The following is a 15,704-nucleotide window of genomic DNA, read 5'->3' as shown; positions in this document are numbered from 1 at the left end:
GAGTGTAATTCATATCTGCAGACATACAGTGGGCTTAACGTCTGAGGTTTTATACACTCTGAAATTAAAGATAATCAAGACAAAGAACTAGCAATTAGGGAAATAGCTCTTAGATTGATTGTTTTCTTAAGCATGATAGTCTTCTGTTTGTTACAATAATGTATGTCTGCAAAGCCACATTATTTTCCCAGAAAAGGAGAAGTTGCCTTAGACATCTGAAATTAAACTGATAATTTTTAATAAAACAATTCACCCTCAGTATCAATAGGCGTCTGTTATCAAGAAACCAAGTTTCACAGGCTGTTTTACAAAGGTCTTATCAACATCACAACACCCAAACCTTTGTTTATTTGTACAAATGAGCTTCTATGAGAATGGGTTCTAATGCCCATCAGTAAATTAACACACACTTGTTCAGTGTTATACAGAGGTGGGACTTTGGTGGAAACTCTGCAGTGTTTCACCAGCCTTGTGTCCCACACAGCTGACCATTCTACTGAAGTGACAGGAAATGAGACTTTCTCCTGAGACACTCAGGAGAAGGCAGGGCATAGGCAGCTGGGACTGATCATCAAAAATGATCAGACAGGAGGGCTTGCCTTTCCCTAGTTATTTATTAGTTGAGAATGACAAATACTGGAAAATGTCTGGATAAATTCTGGAGGTCAGGGGTCAGTCCCAGACCCTTAGCTGAGGGGCACATGAGGTGGATACAAACACAGGCATCAAAGAAACTGACAATCTATCAAGAAGATGAACAACACCTAGAACACAGAAACCAAAAGAGAGGAAATCTTTCACAGAGGTTAATGGGGATAAGAAAAGACGCTTTGTGAGGATGTGACAACTGCTGCTCCAGCTTCCATTTCTGGTGCCTCTTGTGAGACACTTATGGAGAGATTGCACCAGGTGTGGAGAAGAAGCTGAACAACAGTGTTAGTTTGTTTGCTGTAGAGGAAAGGAGGGAAGCCTGAGAGAGAATGATCAGAGCAGCAGCTGTTAGTTCTTTTGCCAGTGACACTGATTCAGGGATGCTCTAGCATTGAGACACAGAATCTTATCTGAGGCAGGAAGGATTGGCTGGTGTTTCATTATCCATAGGCTGCTGCAGGTGGCAGATGGAAGAGAAGGCACAGTGAGCTAGGTTATATATGGAAACCATGCTGTGCAGTGCGCTAAGCTGGGCCAGAGAATCTGCCTTTATCTTGCCATGTCATGAGTTTACATTTAGGGGCAAAGGTTCCTCCACTGATATTGTACAATAGTTGCCATTAAAAGTCAGCATTTACCCAGGGTATCTGAGATACTGCAGTTATTTCCCATTCATGTGCCAGGTACTTACTGGCAAAGGTTGACTCCCAGTGATGGCCACAGCATGTGTATAGCTGATTCCAGACAGGGAAAGGATACACAGAAGCAAGGCTCCCTTCAACCTCTCCGATTAACTCAGTTAGAATACACATTTGCTATCCCCAGAAACCATACCCTGACCCAGTTTTCTTGCTAGGATCAGAAAGTAGGAGCCATATTCTGTTCTGGTGTTACCTGGGATAGCTCCACTGACTTCAGTGTTCTGGATTTGCATCTTGCTGTGTGAGAATCAGATATTCCAAGGTATTTAGGTGCCCGAAGATACAGATAAACACCTGGTGGGACTGTTAGAAATACCTACGCAGGTTGGGCATTTAACTCCATTGATTTCAATAGACATCCCCTAGCTATGTTTGAAAATCACAGTAGATGTGATCTTTGAAAACCTTTGAAAATTTGGCCCTGAGTATCTGATTGCTTCCAAAGTCTTTTTAGTGCTGCATGCAGCATGCTTTGCCTGCAATTCAGCTTGGAGTGTGTCACAGGAAAACCACGGGGACCGTTTCAAACATCAGGAGGTGGGGGAGGAAGAGAGGTGCAAAGAGGAATGCAAAAAGCACAGAGACCACAGCAAAACCCATGGGCCTCTGTTTAAAAGTCTTCTTTGACCCAGGCATCCTACTTTTCAAATGCAAACATCACTATCCCTGTGGCTTGGGGCTCTGTGAGGAAGGCATTCATCCAGGAGCAGGGTCTGAAATCTCTCTTGGCAGGCAGCTAGTACGCTCTAGTCTAGTTTGCAAGGTACCTAGTGGGTGTATTGTGTTTTGATGTTATGCAGGTTTTCATTGAGGCCTGTTATCCTACATATAAGGCAGTATAAGTGCAATACAAAATGACATACAAAAATCTACATTAAAATGTTACATTAAAATTGCAGTCAAGGACTCAGAAGCTAGGAAATGCCAGCATTAAGATTGTCCATATAACTTTAATTTGGCCCCCTTGTGCATATGCATCACAATACAATCTATTATATGATCACTTGATTTTTTTCCACAGGACCTCTCCTGGAGCGTAGTCTGGGCCAGGTTTATAAATAAGTATTCAGCTTCCACAGTGCTGGGTACTAAAGAGGACTAAAGAGAAGTAGTAGTACTAAAGAGAAGAATAACTGTCCAGGGAATGAACTGGATGGAGAAGTCAGATATCTCTTTGACATAGATAGTGGTTTGCACCCCACAGTTCCAATCACATAATACCCCAGAAGGAGAGGTTAGGGGTGGCTCTTGTTCATGTTGATAGGATAGCAGACAAAATGCAATTATACCCTGAGCATTAATGCAGCAGTTTTTTTCCCAGTGCAGTCAGGGCTTGAAATGGCAAGGAACTCCCACAGAGTCCAGGCAATCAACATGTTTTAATATCACAAGTCCAATAACAAAACAAAAATTGAGAGAGAGACGCAACCAGCCAGAAAGAGCATGGACAAAGCTCAACACCAACACCAAAATATTGTGCCTTACGTAGCAGAATAAACACAGAATACTTTATGAGGATTTTCTTCTTTAAATGATAATGGCTTTTTTCTACATCAGTTTTTTTTTTTTTTTCAGTATCATGTGGTTGAAAAATCTTTTGATTCAACTTGTGTGGATGTGATGCTACTGATTAATATTGTTGGTATTGCTAGCCTTCTGAACACTGATGTATAGAGCATTTCTGATCTGATGGCTAATGAAGGGTCAGTGCCGGGGAGAATTCCAGACATTCTGTTTATGCTTTATTTCTTTTTTTGATGTAAGTATTAAAATTTAAATAGAGTGAAGGGGTGGGGAGAAATACACACAGCATACAATTTGTTGGCATTAAGGATTTATGACCTTGGTCAGATGAACAGTCTCACAAAGGAAAGAAGTAAATAAGAAAATGGAGTGAATTTTAATTGAAAAAAAGACTGTAATAATGTGAAGATGATTTATAACTTCGAGGGGAACTCTGGACATTGATCCATCACATGAGTCTTTCCCACCAGCCAAACAACATTCTCGACCACACTTCTGATAGTGTATGTTGCACCTGTTTTCTATCTTTTTCACTTCCACAAATTACCTCTGGAGGCCCCATGGCAAATGGGATTAAATAGTCATGTTGTTGCTTTCCCATATATTTTTCTATGCCTGATTTTGAAGCCTGTGATAGAGTCTTTGTGTGAGTCAGATCTGGGTGAGTGCCTGGAAGCAGATATTGGAAAGAAAGCACCTCTGAATACGCCATATATTTACAGATCAGGTTTATGACCAGGCTGCATGCAGAAAGCTGCAAATCTCTCAGTCTGTGTTTGGGGAATTGTCTTAAGCTGATGTGAAATTTTCCTTGTTTAGATAGCCAGGTCTTGCAGCTGGGATCCATGCAGACAGACCAGCACCTGCTCCAAGCCCCGGTGAAGTCAAACTACTGAAAAGGCAGAACAAAGGAAACTAACGTCTCTTCTCATACACATAGAGAATTGCCACAAATTTATCTCTGCAGTAATGTCTTCACTTTTGCAATAAAATGACCATTTCTTCTACAGCCTGTATGTGAGCCAGAGCGAGTGTGCCTGTGTGAACGAATGAACCTGAGTCTGCGTACACAGCTGCATGAGATGACGCTGGAGTGCTTCTATAGTCATATACTTCAAAGCAGCTTTACTTTTACAGAGAATGTATATCACACAATGCTGGGGTTGCCATGGTAACTATTGGAAATAGTAACACATACAAACCCGCATTTCCTTCAGAATTCATTCCCTTCATCTACAGTGTGTGGAGACCCTTCACATTTTGGAGAGTGCTGTGAATTTCTGTTTCATGTCTTATCACAAATCACCTTCCAAAGTAATGACAATTGGCCATTTTTACAAGGTCTGATCTTCACAGGAAACACACGGTGAAAACCATAACAACATTTACAGTAAATCTTAGAACTAGACTAGAGAATGAGAACCCCTAGCACACAGTCCAGGGAGAGCTCCCTTCCTCAGTCAAAGATGGTTACCTACCTCACCTGTAACTATTATTCTTCAAGGTGTGGGTGCAGACGTGTATTCCACTCAGGTATGCATGTGCTCAGTGCACCAGAGCCAGAGAGCTTTGCTTAGCAGTACTCATGGGGGAAGTGCTCAAGCCCTCGCTGGGCTATTTAAAGGACAGATCTGCCCCAATCTTCCTCACTTCCTTCGCACCAAATGTCAGTGGGGTTCAGAGCCTAATTAAAGAATGACTGCAGAACTACCTCCCTCAAATTTGCATCCGATCTCGATGGAGTCATAAAAGCATAACACTTGGTAAAAGTACATATGGAAGACAATGTAGCAGCCCTGAGAATGTCCAATATTGAAACATCATTGAGAAATGAGATTGACGTCGCTTGGGCCCTTGTCGAATGAGCTCATAACCTCAGTGGAGGCATAGTCCGATCTATCCCATACACAGTTAAAAAGCCGGATGTTATCCATCTGGAAAATGTTTGCATGGGGACTTCTTAACCCTTTATCTGATCCGCAAAGGAAACAAAAAATCAAGGCGATGGATGAAATAACTTTGCTCTTCCCAAATACAAGACCAAGAAATGTCTCACATTCCAGGAATGAAGATGCTCTTGGTCTGTATTTGAATAAAGCTTGGGAAAAAAAAAATACAGGCAAGTGTATTTGAAATACACTTATTGTGAAATTGTGTAAATATGAAATTGTGACACCACTTTAGACAAAAACTTAGAATAAGGCCTCAGGGCCACCTTGTCTATGGAAAAACAAGGTTACTTACAGTAACTGATGTTCTTCGAGATGTGTTGCTTATGTCCATTCCACTATACGTAAGTGCACGCCACCGTGCACGGTTCCCGGAACTTTTTTCCCCTTAGAAGACACCATAGGGCTGGCTCTGGTGCCCCCTGGAGTCCTGCACAAATGCCGTGGTATATGAGGCACTGCCGGCCCTACACCCCCTCAGTCCCTTCTTTCTGCCAACTCCGGCAGCAGGGACAGGAAGTGGGTTGTGGAATGGACATGAGCAACACATCTCGAAGAACATCAGTTACTGGTAAGTAACCTTGTTTTCTTCTTCAAGTGATTGCTCATATCCATTCCACTATAGGTGACTAACAAGCCATACCTTGGAGGTGGATAGGAGTTACCGGTGAGATGCCCTCAGCACGGCTCTGCCGAATCCCGCGTCCTCTCTCGCCTGCTGGACGATGGCGTAGTGGGCTGTGAAGGTATGCACTGACGACCAGGTAGTGGCTTTGCAGATGTCCTACAGGGGCACTCTCTCTAGGAAGGCTGCAGATGAGGCTTGAGCTCTGGTTGAGTGCACTGTGATGGTTCCCGGAAGCGGCACCCTCGCCTGCTCATAACAGAATTTGATGCACGATGTAATCCACGAGGAGATGCGCTGGGTGGAGACAGGTGAGCCTTTCATCTGGTCCGCCACTGCAACAAAAGGCTGCGTCGATTTCCAGAACAGCTTTGTACGCTCGATGTAGAAGGCCAGGGCGCGTCTCAGGTCTAGCGAATGACATCTCCTCTCCTCCTCCGAACCATGCGGTTTGGGAAAAACACGGGAGAAAAATATCTTGGTTACAATTAAATTGGGAAACCACCTTGGGCGGGAAAGCTGGGTGCAGCGTCAACTGCACCTTATCCTTATAGAATACTGAGAATACTGCATAAGGGGGCTCCGAGGTCAAGGCCCTAATTTCAGAGACCCTCCTAGCTGAGGTAATGGCCACCAGGAAGGCTACCTTCCATGAAAGCATGAGCAGAGGGCATGAAGCCATGGGTTCAAAGCGGGGCCCTGTGAGTCTTGAGAGGACCAGGTTGAGATCCCAGGGGGATACAGCCTCTCCACCCCCTTGAGGAACCTAACCGACATGGGATGGGAGAACAGAGATCGCCCCTCAAGCGGCTGATGGAAGGCTGAAATGGCCGCCAAGTGAACCTTCAGTGAGGCCAGCGCCAGACCCTCGAGCTTTAGCTGGAGCAGGTACTCCAGGATCGCCTGCAGAGGCGAGAGGCTGGGCAGAATGCCCTGGGACTCTGCCCAAGAGGTAAACAGTTTCCACTTAGCCCAATACACGACCTCTGTAGAAGGTTTCCTGCTGCCCAACAGGACTTGTTGAACCTGCACCGAGCAGGCTCTCTCTCCCTCCGTCAGCCAGAGAGCCTTCAGGCCGTGAGGTGCAGGGAGTCCAGGTCTGGGTGCGACAGGCGATCATGGTCCTGGGAGAGATGGTCATGCCGCCTAGGGAGCTCCAGGGGCGGGGCGATCGAGAGGTCCAGCAGCATGCTGAACCAGTGCTGTCTCAGCCAGGCTGGAGCAATGATTATGACATCCGCCCTGTCCCTCTTTATTTTCAGTAGGACCTTGGGCAAAAGCGGGATGGGCAGGAACGCGTACATGAGGGTCCCCGTCCAGTCGATGAGGAGCGCGTTGGAAATCGACCCCGTCTCGTGACCCTGGAGCGAGCAGAACCTCGGGCACTTCGCGTTCCAGGCTGATGCGAATTGGTCCAGTTGGGGAACACCCCACTTTTGGAAGATTGTAGTCACTACCTCTGGGTGCAGCGACCAGTTGTGGCGGGGTAGAAATTACCTGCTGAGGCAATCCACCTTGTTGTTCCTCACTCCCGGGAGGTGAGAGACAGTCAAGTGGAAGTCGTGCCTCATGGCAAAATCCCACAGACGGGTAGCTTCCTCGCAGAGAACCGAGGAGCGCGCCCCTCACTGCTGGTTTATATAAAACATAGCTGCGGTGTTGTCTGTCAGCACCTGCACCACTCTGCCTGTCAGGAATCAGAGGAACACCCTGCACGCTAGGCGAATAGCCCTCAGCTCCTTCACTTTGATGTGCAGGCGCCTCTCCTCCCCCGACCAGAGCCCCTGAGTGCTCAGGTTGGCGCTGATGTGGGCTCCCCATCCCACATCCGAGGCATCGGAAAATAGGGTGACTGATGGGACCAGTTCCCTGAATGGAACGCCCTTTAACACTGTCCTGGGGGACCTCCACCAGTCTAGGGAGGCTAGGACGGGCAGGGGAACTGTGACCACCCAATTCAGTGGGTGTCTGCTTGGCACATATACCGAGGCCAACCACATCTGAAGCGGCCTGAGCCTCAGGTGAGCTAGTACTACGTACATGCAGGCCGCCATGTGGCCTAACAGCTGTAGGCAGTGCCTGGCTGTTGTCGTGGGGCATCAGTGCAGCTGGGAGATGATAGAGACCATCGCCTCGAAACATGGCTGAGGCAGGAAGGCTCTGGCCTGGGAAGCGTCCAGGGTGGCCCAAATGAATTCCATGCGTTGCACTGGGGTTAGTGTGGACTTCTGCTCGTTTATGAGCAGTCCCAGCCCGCTGCACGTGCAGCAAGTGAGGGTCACACTCTCCTGTACTTGGGACCTGGACCTGCCCCTGATCAGCCAATCGTCCAGGTAAGGGAAGATTTGCACACCCTTTCGCCTCAGGTGGGCCGCCACTACCACCATGCATTTGGTGAACACCCTTGGAGCCAAAGATAGGCCAAAGGGCAGGGCTGTAAATTGGTACTGGGAGCCAGCCACCGTGAAGCAGAGGAAGCGCCTGTGGTTGGGAGGATGGACACATGAAAGTCTGCGTCCTTGAGGTCAAGGGTGGCATACCAGTCTCCTGGATCCAGGGAAGGGATTATGGAGGCGAGGGAGACCATGTGAAACCTGAGTCGTTTGACATATTTGTTTAGATGACGCAGGTCTAATATGGGTCTCAGACCCCCTTTTGCCTTGGGGATGAGGAAGTACCTCGAATAGAACCCCTTCCACCTTGAGGAACCATAACCACCGCTTCCATGTTGAGGAGGGTGTTCACCTCCTGCAAGAGGAGTTGCTCGTGAGAGGGGTCCCTGAAGAGGGACGGAGAGGGTTTTTTTTGGGGGGGGTAGAGGTAAACTGTATGGCATAGCCCCAGAGACTATCCCGAGGGCCCAATAGTCCGACGTAATCTTTGCCCATTCGGGATAGAAGGGCCTTAACCTGTTCAGGAAGGGGCGGGGTGGATCCAGGAGAGGAGTAGGGGTGCCACCCTCGGGCGCACCATCAAAACTGCCTCCTACGATTGCCTGACCCCCTGGAGGACTCCTGCTGGGGGGCTGAAGATGAGCTCTGACACACTGCACCCCATGTACACCCTTATGGTGTGATTGTGTATCATTCATGTTCACACTTACAGCGTAACTGTGTATTGTTTAATGCAAAGTATGTCATGTAAGGTGTTTTTGGAATGCTGATGACATACTGAACATTCTTGTTATAATAGAATGTTTGCTGCAATGTCATATGTATGGTTATGAAGCTCTGCTATGTAATATTCCCAAATATGTGCCCCATGGCTTGAGGCAGATCTAGCAAACACTAAAGGCAGAGAGGCAGTTCACACCTCACTAAGGTATGCATAACAGCCCAGCTGTTCCAGGAACAATGGACTAGCCTAAGCATCGATAAGGGCATACTCACTGACTCAAATGGAGGGGGCCATACAGGACATTGTTTGTCACCTGACCCTGAAGAGGGAGGAGAAGGGACATGTTGAAAAGAGGAGACATTTTGCGCTCTCTCTTTCTTCCACTTCATCTACAAAACAACATCAAGCAACTGAAGGACTATCCACATGCGGAGGGCCTGGCTGAAGGAGATCAGCCAGCCTGTGATGATCATTATCTAACTTTGTAATGTTACTGAAAGTGTTACGTTTAGTTTAGAATGTGATTTGCTTTTATTTCATCCTGATCAAATCTGATTTATATTTCTCTGGTTTATAATCACTTAAAATCTTTCTGTACTTAATAAACTTCTTTATTTGTTTTATCTAAAACAGTACATGGGGTCTGGTTGTGTGTAAAGACTTCATTTAACGTGACAAAGCTGGTGCATATCAATTTCTTTGATAAATTGATGAACTAATATGAGCTTGCAAGGTTCTGTGGGCAGCACTGAACATTGCAAAACAGAAGTTCCTAGAGTTGCATCTGGGACTGGGAGGAGTTGCTGGGGTCATTCTATTGCATAATCCCATGAGTGGCTGGCCAGAAGCACTCAGTAAGTTAAGAGTTGCTTGCTTGCAGGAGGCTGTGCGTGGGCTGACCAAGGAGTGGGGGTTCACACAGCGGAACAAGTGTAAGACGGGCTCCAGGAGTGAGGGACTGGGGTGACACAGCTATACACCAGTCCAGATTGCAGAGGGGAACGTCACAATAGCCAAATAGATAGCCCTAGTAGAGAGTTTTCTATTATTAAGTAGAATTGTCAAAGAGCTTTGGAAAAGTGCTCCTCTTCCTTATCTAACCATGAAGCATCCGTGTTCTGAGGTGCGGTTGGCCGAGCACTGGATGCAAAATCTGACCGTAGTACTGAGTCAGTAAATCAGGACAACAAAGAGGAGGAATGGGTGGATGAAGAGACAGACTGAGGAGGCTGGAAAACCAGTACTGTCTTGGTCAAATTGATGTGATGAGAATCAGTCCTGGAATGACCCATCCTCAGCTTGAGGATGATCTGAAGAATGATTGGAACCTGGGGGGAAAGCATACATCAGTGCTGATCTCCAATTCAGAGGAAACATGTTGATTAAGGAACCCGGATTGAGACCTGCTCAATGGCAAAAGTGATGGCACTTCTTGTTATCCTTTGTTGAAACAGGTCAACAGCAGGAATGCTCCATTCTGTGAACATGAACCTCAGCACATGGCTCTTCAGAGACCACTCATGATTTTGGGAGAAATTCATGCTGAGATGATTGGCGAAGTGATTCTGTGCCCCTGGCAAATAAGCAGTTGTGGGAATGATGTTCTCTTCCATGCAGAGATGTCAGAACTTTCTCACCTCCTGACAAAGCTGATTGGAATAGGCGTCTTCCTGCATGTTCACCTTGTACACAGTGGTGGTTTTGTTGGTGAGAATATGAACTTCTGTGCCCTTGATCTGCATACAGAATACCCTACATGCATTGTAAATGCCTTGAAGCTCCAGGACATCGATATGAAGAGATGCTTCCTGCTCTGTACACCAACTTGAGCCTTCAATTTTCCCAGATGTGCTCCCCAACCTATTGTGGAACCATCAGTAATTGTGCTCTGGATCAGAGGAAGATGAGCAAGAGAACACCCTGACATACATTGCTCTGAACTGCCCACCACTGTAGGGAGTCCCAAATCACTGCAGGCACTCAGAAAAGCCTGTCTAATGACTGACAACTTGGACAATACACCAATTTTCACCACAGTTGAAGAGGATGGACTACTTAAGTGCATGTGGCCATTGACCTAATAGCTTCAGGCACACCCAGATCGTAGTTGAAAGGTGAAAACAGAAAGACAGACACAAGTGATGAATAGCCTGAAATCATTCATTCAACAGAAACACCCACTAACTCATTGAGAATAGCCACCCCACATGACAGACAGTGTTAAAACTTGGTGAAGGTATCCCACCAGGCTGAACCCTACTTAACTACTAATTATCAGAAACATAAGCGTATCACTATAATTAACTATAACGAACTATATACACCAACATCACAGAAACACTGTGATAGAAAAAAAAAGTGAGGTAAAATATCACACAGAATGTTTCAACTCAAGCAGCGGGTGGTGAGAAGGAACAGAGGATCAGAGCAATGTTGCCCTTACATAGCTAGAGGAGGGGCTACAGGGTCAGAGGTACTATGGGTACTGCTAAGCAAAGTCTTCAAGCTTTGTTGTGCTGGGCGTGCACACACCTGAGTGGAATACATGTCTGCAACCAGTTGAAGAAGAATAAGACCTATCCACAGATGGACAATGGAGTCACTGGAATCCTATTCCCTCATTCATATTTACTATACAAAGTGGTTCAGTATGTCCTCCCATGAGAAAAAGATGTAATTAGTCCAGAATGCCTCCATTTATCCTCACCCAGGATCACTGCCAGAGACAGCTCACAGCTCTACAACCATCAGCATGAACATTTGGTTCTCAGCCAGCAGCTGGGCTAGGCCCGTCTCTGTGCAATAACCATACAGCAGGCCTAGAACCAGACTGATCAGGATGGAGGCAATCTGAGGGCTCCCGGAATTGCCAGATACACTTTACCACAGTTTTGTCATAAACTTCTCATAAACTTTTGTCATAAAAAGTGAGACTAGAGACTGGGTGATAATTAGGGAGATTAACTATGTCAAACCCTCAAAGTAAATTCCTTAAGTCCTGCTATGGGCGGCCGTTCACAATCTCCTCCAATAATGGACCCAATGTCTTCACTACTTGTCAGTAACCCGGAGGGACATAGATCCAACTTACCAGCGGTGTCCTAAGGCTCCTCCAGGACCTGTCGGTAATACTGGCCCAAAATCAGGCAGAGAAGAACCTGTGTTTGACCTCTGCACTACCAGCTCTATCCATCTCTGTGCTTGTATGATCCCCATAACCCCCATCTATTCCCCATAACCATATTATCTGAGCTCTTCCAAACATGTATGGCTCTTTCCTCACAACCCTCTCTCAAATAAAGAAGGCTTATGAGACATGTGAATAGTTCAAATATTCCCCTCCAATGTGCATTACTTTGTACTTATCAACACTGAATTTCATGCGCCATCATGTTGCTCATTCACATTGCTTGGTTGGGTGCTTTTGAAGTTCCTCACCATTCTATCTGGACTTGTCTAATATAACTCATTATGTGCCATCTGCCAATTTTGCCATTTTTCACCACCCCTCTTTTCCAGATTGTCAATAAGTTATTGAACAATAACTAGTCTGAGTACAAAACTTTGTGGCTGCCATTGTTAACTTTTTGCCATGATGAAAACTGACAATTTATCCCTGCTCTTTGTTTCCTGTCTCTTAGCCCGTTTCTGACCCATGGCAACATTTTGCCTCTCACTTCAAGGACTACTAAGTTGCTTTTAATAGTGTCTTATGAGGAACCTTGTCAAAGGACTTTTGAAAATCTAAATGAAGGCGTTCTCCATTATCTTCTCCTGGACTGATATGCTCAAAGAAAACATGACTGATATTTGAAGAAGCAGTGAAATACAACTGTTATGGGGGCACCTGCCAGACTTCACACCCTATTGTGCCCCTAGAAAGGGTCAATTACATGTGCACATTTTTCAGGGCTTTCTAGGGGCAGGGAACTGGGGATGGCAAATAAAGGATGCACGGCGTGCTGGAGAGTCCTCTGTTTTAAAGCCAGAAGGGACCCCTGTGATCAGTTTCTCTGGCCTGCATGACACAGGCCACAGGATTTCACCCAGTGATTCCTGCGGCAGAGGCAAAGTTAATGGCTTTTTTCTAGAGATGAGCTGGTGTCACATTCGTTATTATTATTAATTATTGTGTGTATTATGGGAACGCCTAGACTAAGGCCTCATTGTGCTAGGTGCTGTACAAATATATGCTGAGAGATGGTCCCTGTCCTGAAGAGCTTATAGTCTTAGATAAAGAAAGACACAGCATGGGGGAAAGAGATACAGCACACAAGTAACAGAGTGATAGTTTGAAAGCATTGTTCTACTATCTCTGTTGTTGTCAATTTTGGGGTGGGTTATTGTTTATTTTACATTGTATTTTATTATAGATGTTCAATGTGTTAAAGGCAAGAGTGGAAGAGAAAGGAAGTCAGGAAAAGATTAGCTAAAGGAAAAAAAAAAAAGGAAGGGTGGTAAGGTGGATTGGGGATGAATGAACAGGAAGAGGAAGGCAGGCATAAGGGTAGCCAGAGAGGCTGAAGTGAGCGGGAAGACAGAGGATGGGATTGAGGGGGGGCTTGGAATCAACAGGCACTTGACAGAGGGGAAACATTATTCAGAGTATACGCTAGCCAGCAGCCTGATGAGTCTGAAAGTCTCTGATGAAACTGCTTCTGCAGCTGCAAGTGGCAGCTTGAGTCTCTGGCTCTCTCCATCCTGGAGGACTTTTCTTTCCCGGATTCCCTGTTTGGGTGGGGGGAGGTACATGGATGGGAGGGACCTGCCTTGCAGAGTTCTGAGCCAGGGGGACTTTGGGAGCAGCCCCCAGCAGCCCCTCATCTTTCCTCCTTCCCCCACCCTATGTTGCAGCACCTGCCACGGCTCAGAGTTCGGATCTGGAACGGAATCCAAATCCAAACCTCCAAGGAGTTTGAGGCTGCTGGGGCTCGGGGGTCCCGTTTGGTTCTTTGTGCAGATAGGGATGATGGTAAAGTTCCTATCTTGATCTGAACTTCCCCAGAGTTCAGGGGCGGAAGGTGGAGTGCTCCGGTTCGACTCTGGTTTGACTCATTTGTGACAGCGCTATCGGGCACAGCTTACATATCAGTGCAGTGCTGACAGCCTGACCAGGAACTAAGCCTCTATGAGCAGTGCCAAGTAGTCAGGTGTGCTATGTTCTGGAAACTGCTTCTTTTGATCTGATTTTTTCTCTACTTTTAATACCTCTTGTTTTCAAGAAAACTACTGTAGTATGGGAATTTCCTGCAGCCGGCCCTCAAGGACAGCAAGTCCTCTAGCCTCTAAGGAGAGTCAGGGAAGGCAAACAGGCGTCTGGAGTCTAAACCCCCCTCTCACAGCTTTGGTCCAAAGGCATGACTGGAGGGGTCCTCTCCCAGTTCGGAGCACTGGAGAAGCCGAAAGGGCAAGGAGGAGACATGGATTGGAGGTGGCCTGGGTGACACCAACTCTACTATTTTCAGATGCATCTAGCGACGAGAAGGGGTTGGGGACATGAGCTGACCAGCGCTGCCATTGCTTTGCCGTGGCTATCCTAAAAGAGAAGGATCTCTTCTTTACTGGTGGAGGTGTGTGATGGAAATTAGTAATCAATACATGTGTGCACTCAGGGGAGTGTAACCCACAGTTCTGATACATTCTGCTGCAATGTAAACACCGCATGCTGAGAGAGGCCCCGATCAAGTCCCTGGGGTGGAAGCATACGGCACATACAACTCGTGGGTAGACAGCTTGTGGAACACAATGAAAAGGGCCTAGAGTGTTTAACATGTAATAAGAAGTGCTCTGCCAGCCTCTAGATTTGCATACAGCTTTGATCCAGGAGCTCATTATTATTTAATTTAGTTCATGTACCTATCTCAGTGAAGCAACAGCGTATGAAAATGGAAAGACACTCAAAAATTAAATTAATTCTCCAAGTGAGGGAAATGGCATTTTGGCTAATGGATGGAGACTGTGGTTAAATTGGGAATCTCTAGTGTCTGAACGCTTCCTGGCACTGATCCGTCAGGATCTGCTAATGGCAGATGCAAATGCAGGGAGTTTATTTCTCTGCATTCAGGCTGGTGAACATTGTTTGTTGACTGTGATGGCTATTTTCCTAGCCTGAGGTTCTAAAGAAGGAGCAGGGAGTTTAACCCAAAGGTGCCCCACAGCAGTGTAAAATACAGCTCATCGTGGTCTAGTGTTTGTAACTGCTCTCTCTCTCTCGAATCCATAATTATTACTATTCATCTGTGATAGTGCCCACTGTGCTTCCCAAACAGACAGAGGTCAGGGGAAGGGGAATCACAAGAGGCAAATCAGACAGAATTTATATATGAATTCCTTCTGTTATAAGAACCGCACAGGACTGCTGAGGCTGCAGTCTGGCAACAGGACTTATCTCTCGCCCTCTTTCCCCATTGCCCAGGCAATGTGAGAATTAGTCATCTAGGGAAGGCCGTCAGGACTATGGATACTGACAGATACTGGGATCCCCAAGGTGAACAGCTTCCTCTCTAGGCCAGCCAGTCAGGGAGAATAGCTGGGGATAGCAGAGGCCTGTTGGATCACCCAGTCTATTTCCCCAGGGTCTGGTGCAGGACCACTCCCTACTTAGTTTCTGATCCAGTCTCAGATGATGGATTGGCCATTAGATCTAGATCCATTATAAAATTAAATGTCATCTCTTCACATGTGCACAGAGAAATGGAGATGAGGGAGAATGCTGGGAAAATGCCCTCAGTGTGATTTCGGTGATAGATTGTGTGGACCTTCTGAGTGTATAGCACAAATGGACCAGAACCCCTCCCTTTCGCCTACCCCTGTGCCCTAGCGTGCTGACTCAGGGACAGGGCCCTCACATGGGTGTGGGAGCGGGCCTGTGTTACAAGTTTGTACTAGGCCTGAAAAAATTATCCTTGGGCCCTGCTCAGGGGCACTGCCTGTATAACCCATGAGTTCTAGTCAATATTATGATGTTACTCTGAAGTTATCCTGGAAAGCTTCATTGTGGACTGGACTGACAGCAGGCCCAGAGGGGAGCGGTGGAAAGTTACCAGAACACAGAACAAAGGAAGTCAGGTGCTGGTAGGAGAATATATAAACAGATGCACAGAGCCGCACAGAAGGAGCGTGGGGCATGACACACAG

At 46.5% G+C, this 15,704-nt stretch overlaps 1 protein-coding gene across 1 annotated transcript in view; it reads right to left on the bottom strand.

Moving 5' to 3' along the window:
* DNAH9 (dynein axonemal heavy chain 9) overlaps window positions 1-15,704 on the bottom strand; it is a 361,000-nt gene that overhangs the window by 34,032 nt on the left and 311,264 nt on the right. The window lies entirely within an intron of this gene.

This window comes from Emydura macquarii, unplaced genomic scaffold (assembly GCF_026122565.2).
Source record: "Emydura macquarii macquarii isolate MOO-44397 ecotype Brisbane River unplaced genomic scaffold, CSIRO-AGI_Emac_v2 contig_1230, whole genome shotgun sequence".
In the NCBI taxonomy this organism is placed as follows: domain Eukaryota; kingdom Metazoa; phylum Chordata; order Testudines; family Chelidae; genus Emydura; species Emydura macquarii.
The sequence above is the reverse complement of the archived record's forward strand: the minus strand, read 5'-3'. Positions and strand labels throughout refer to the sequence as shown.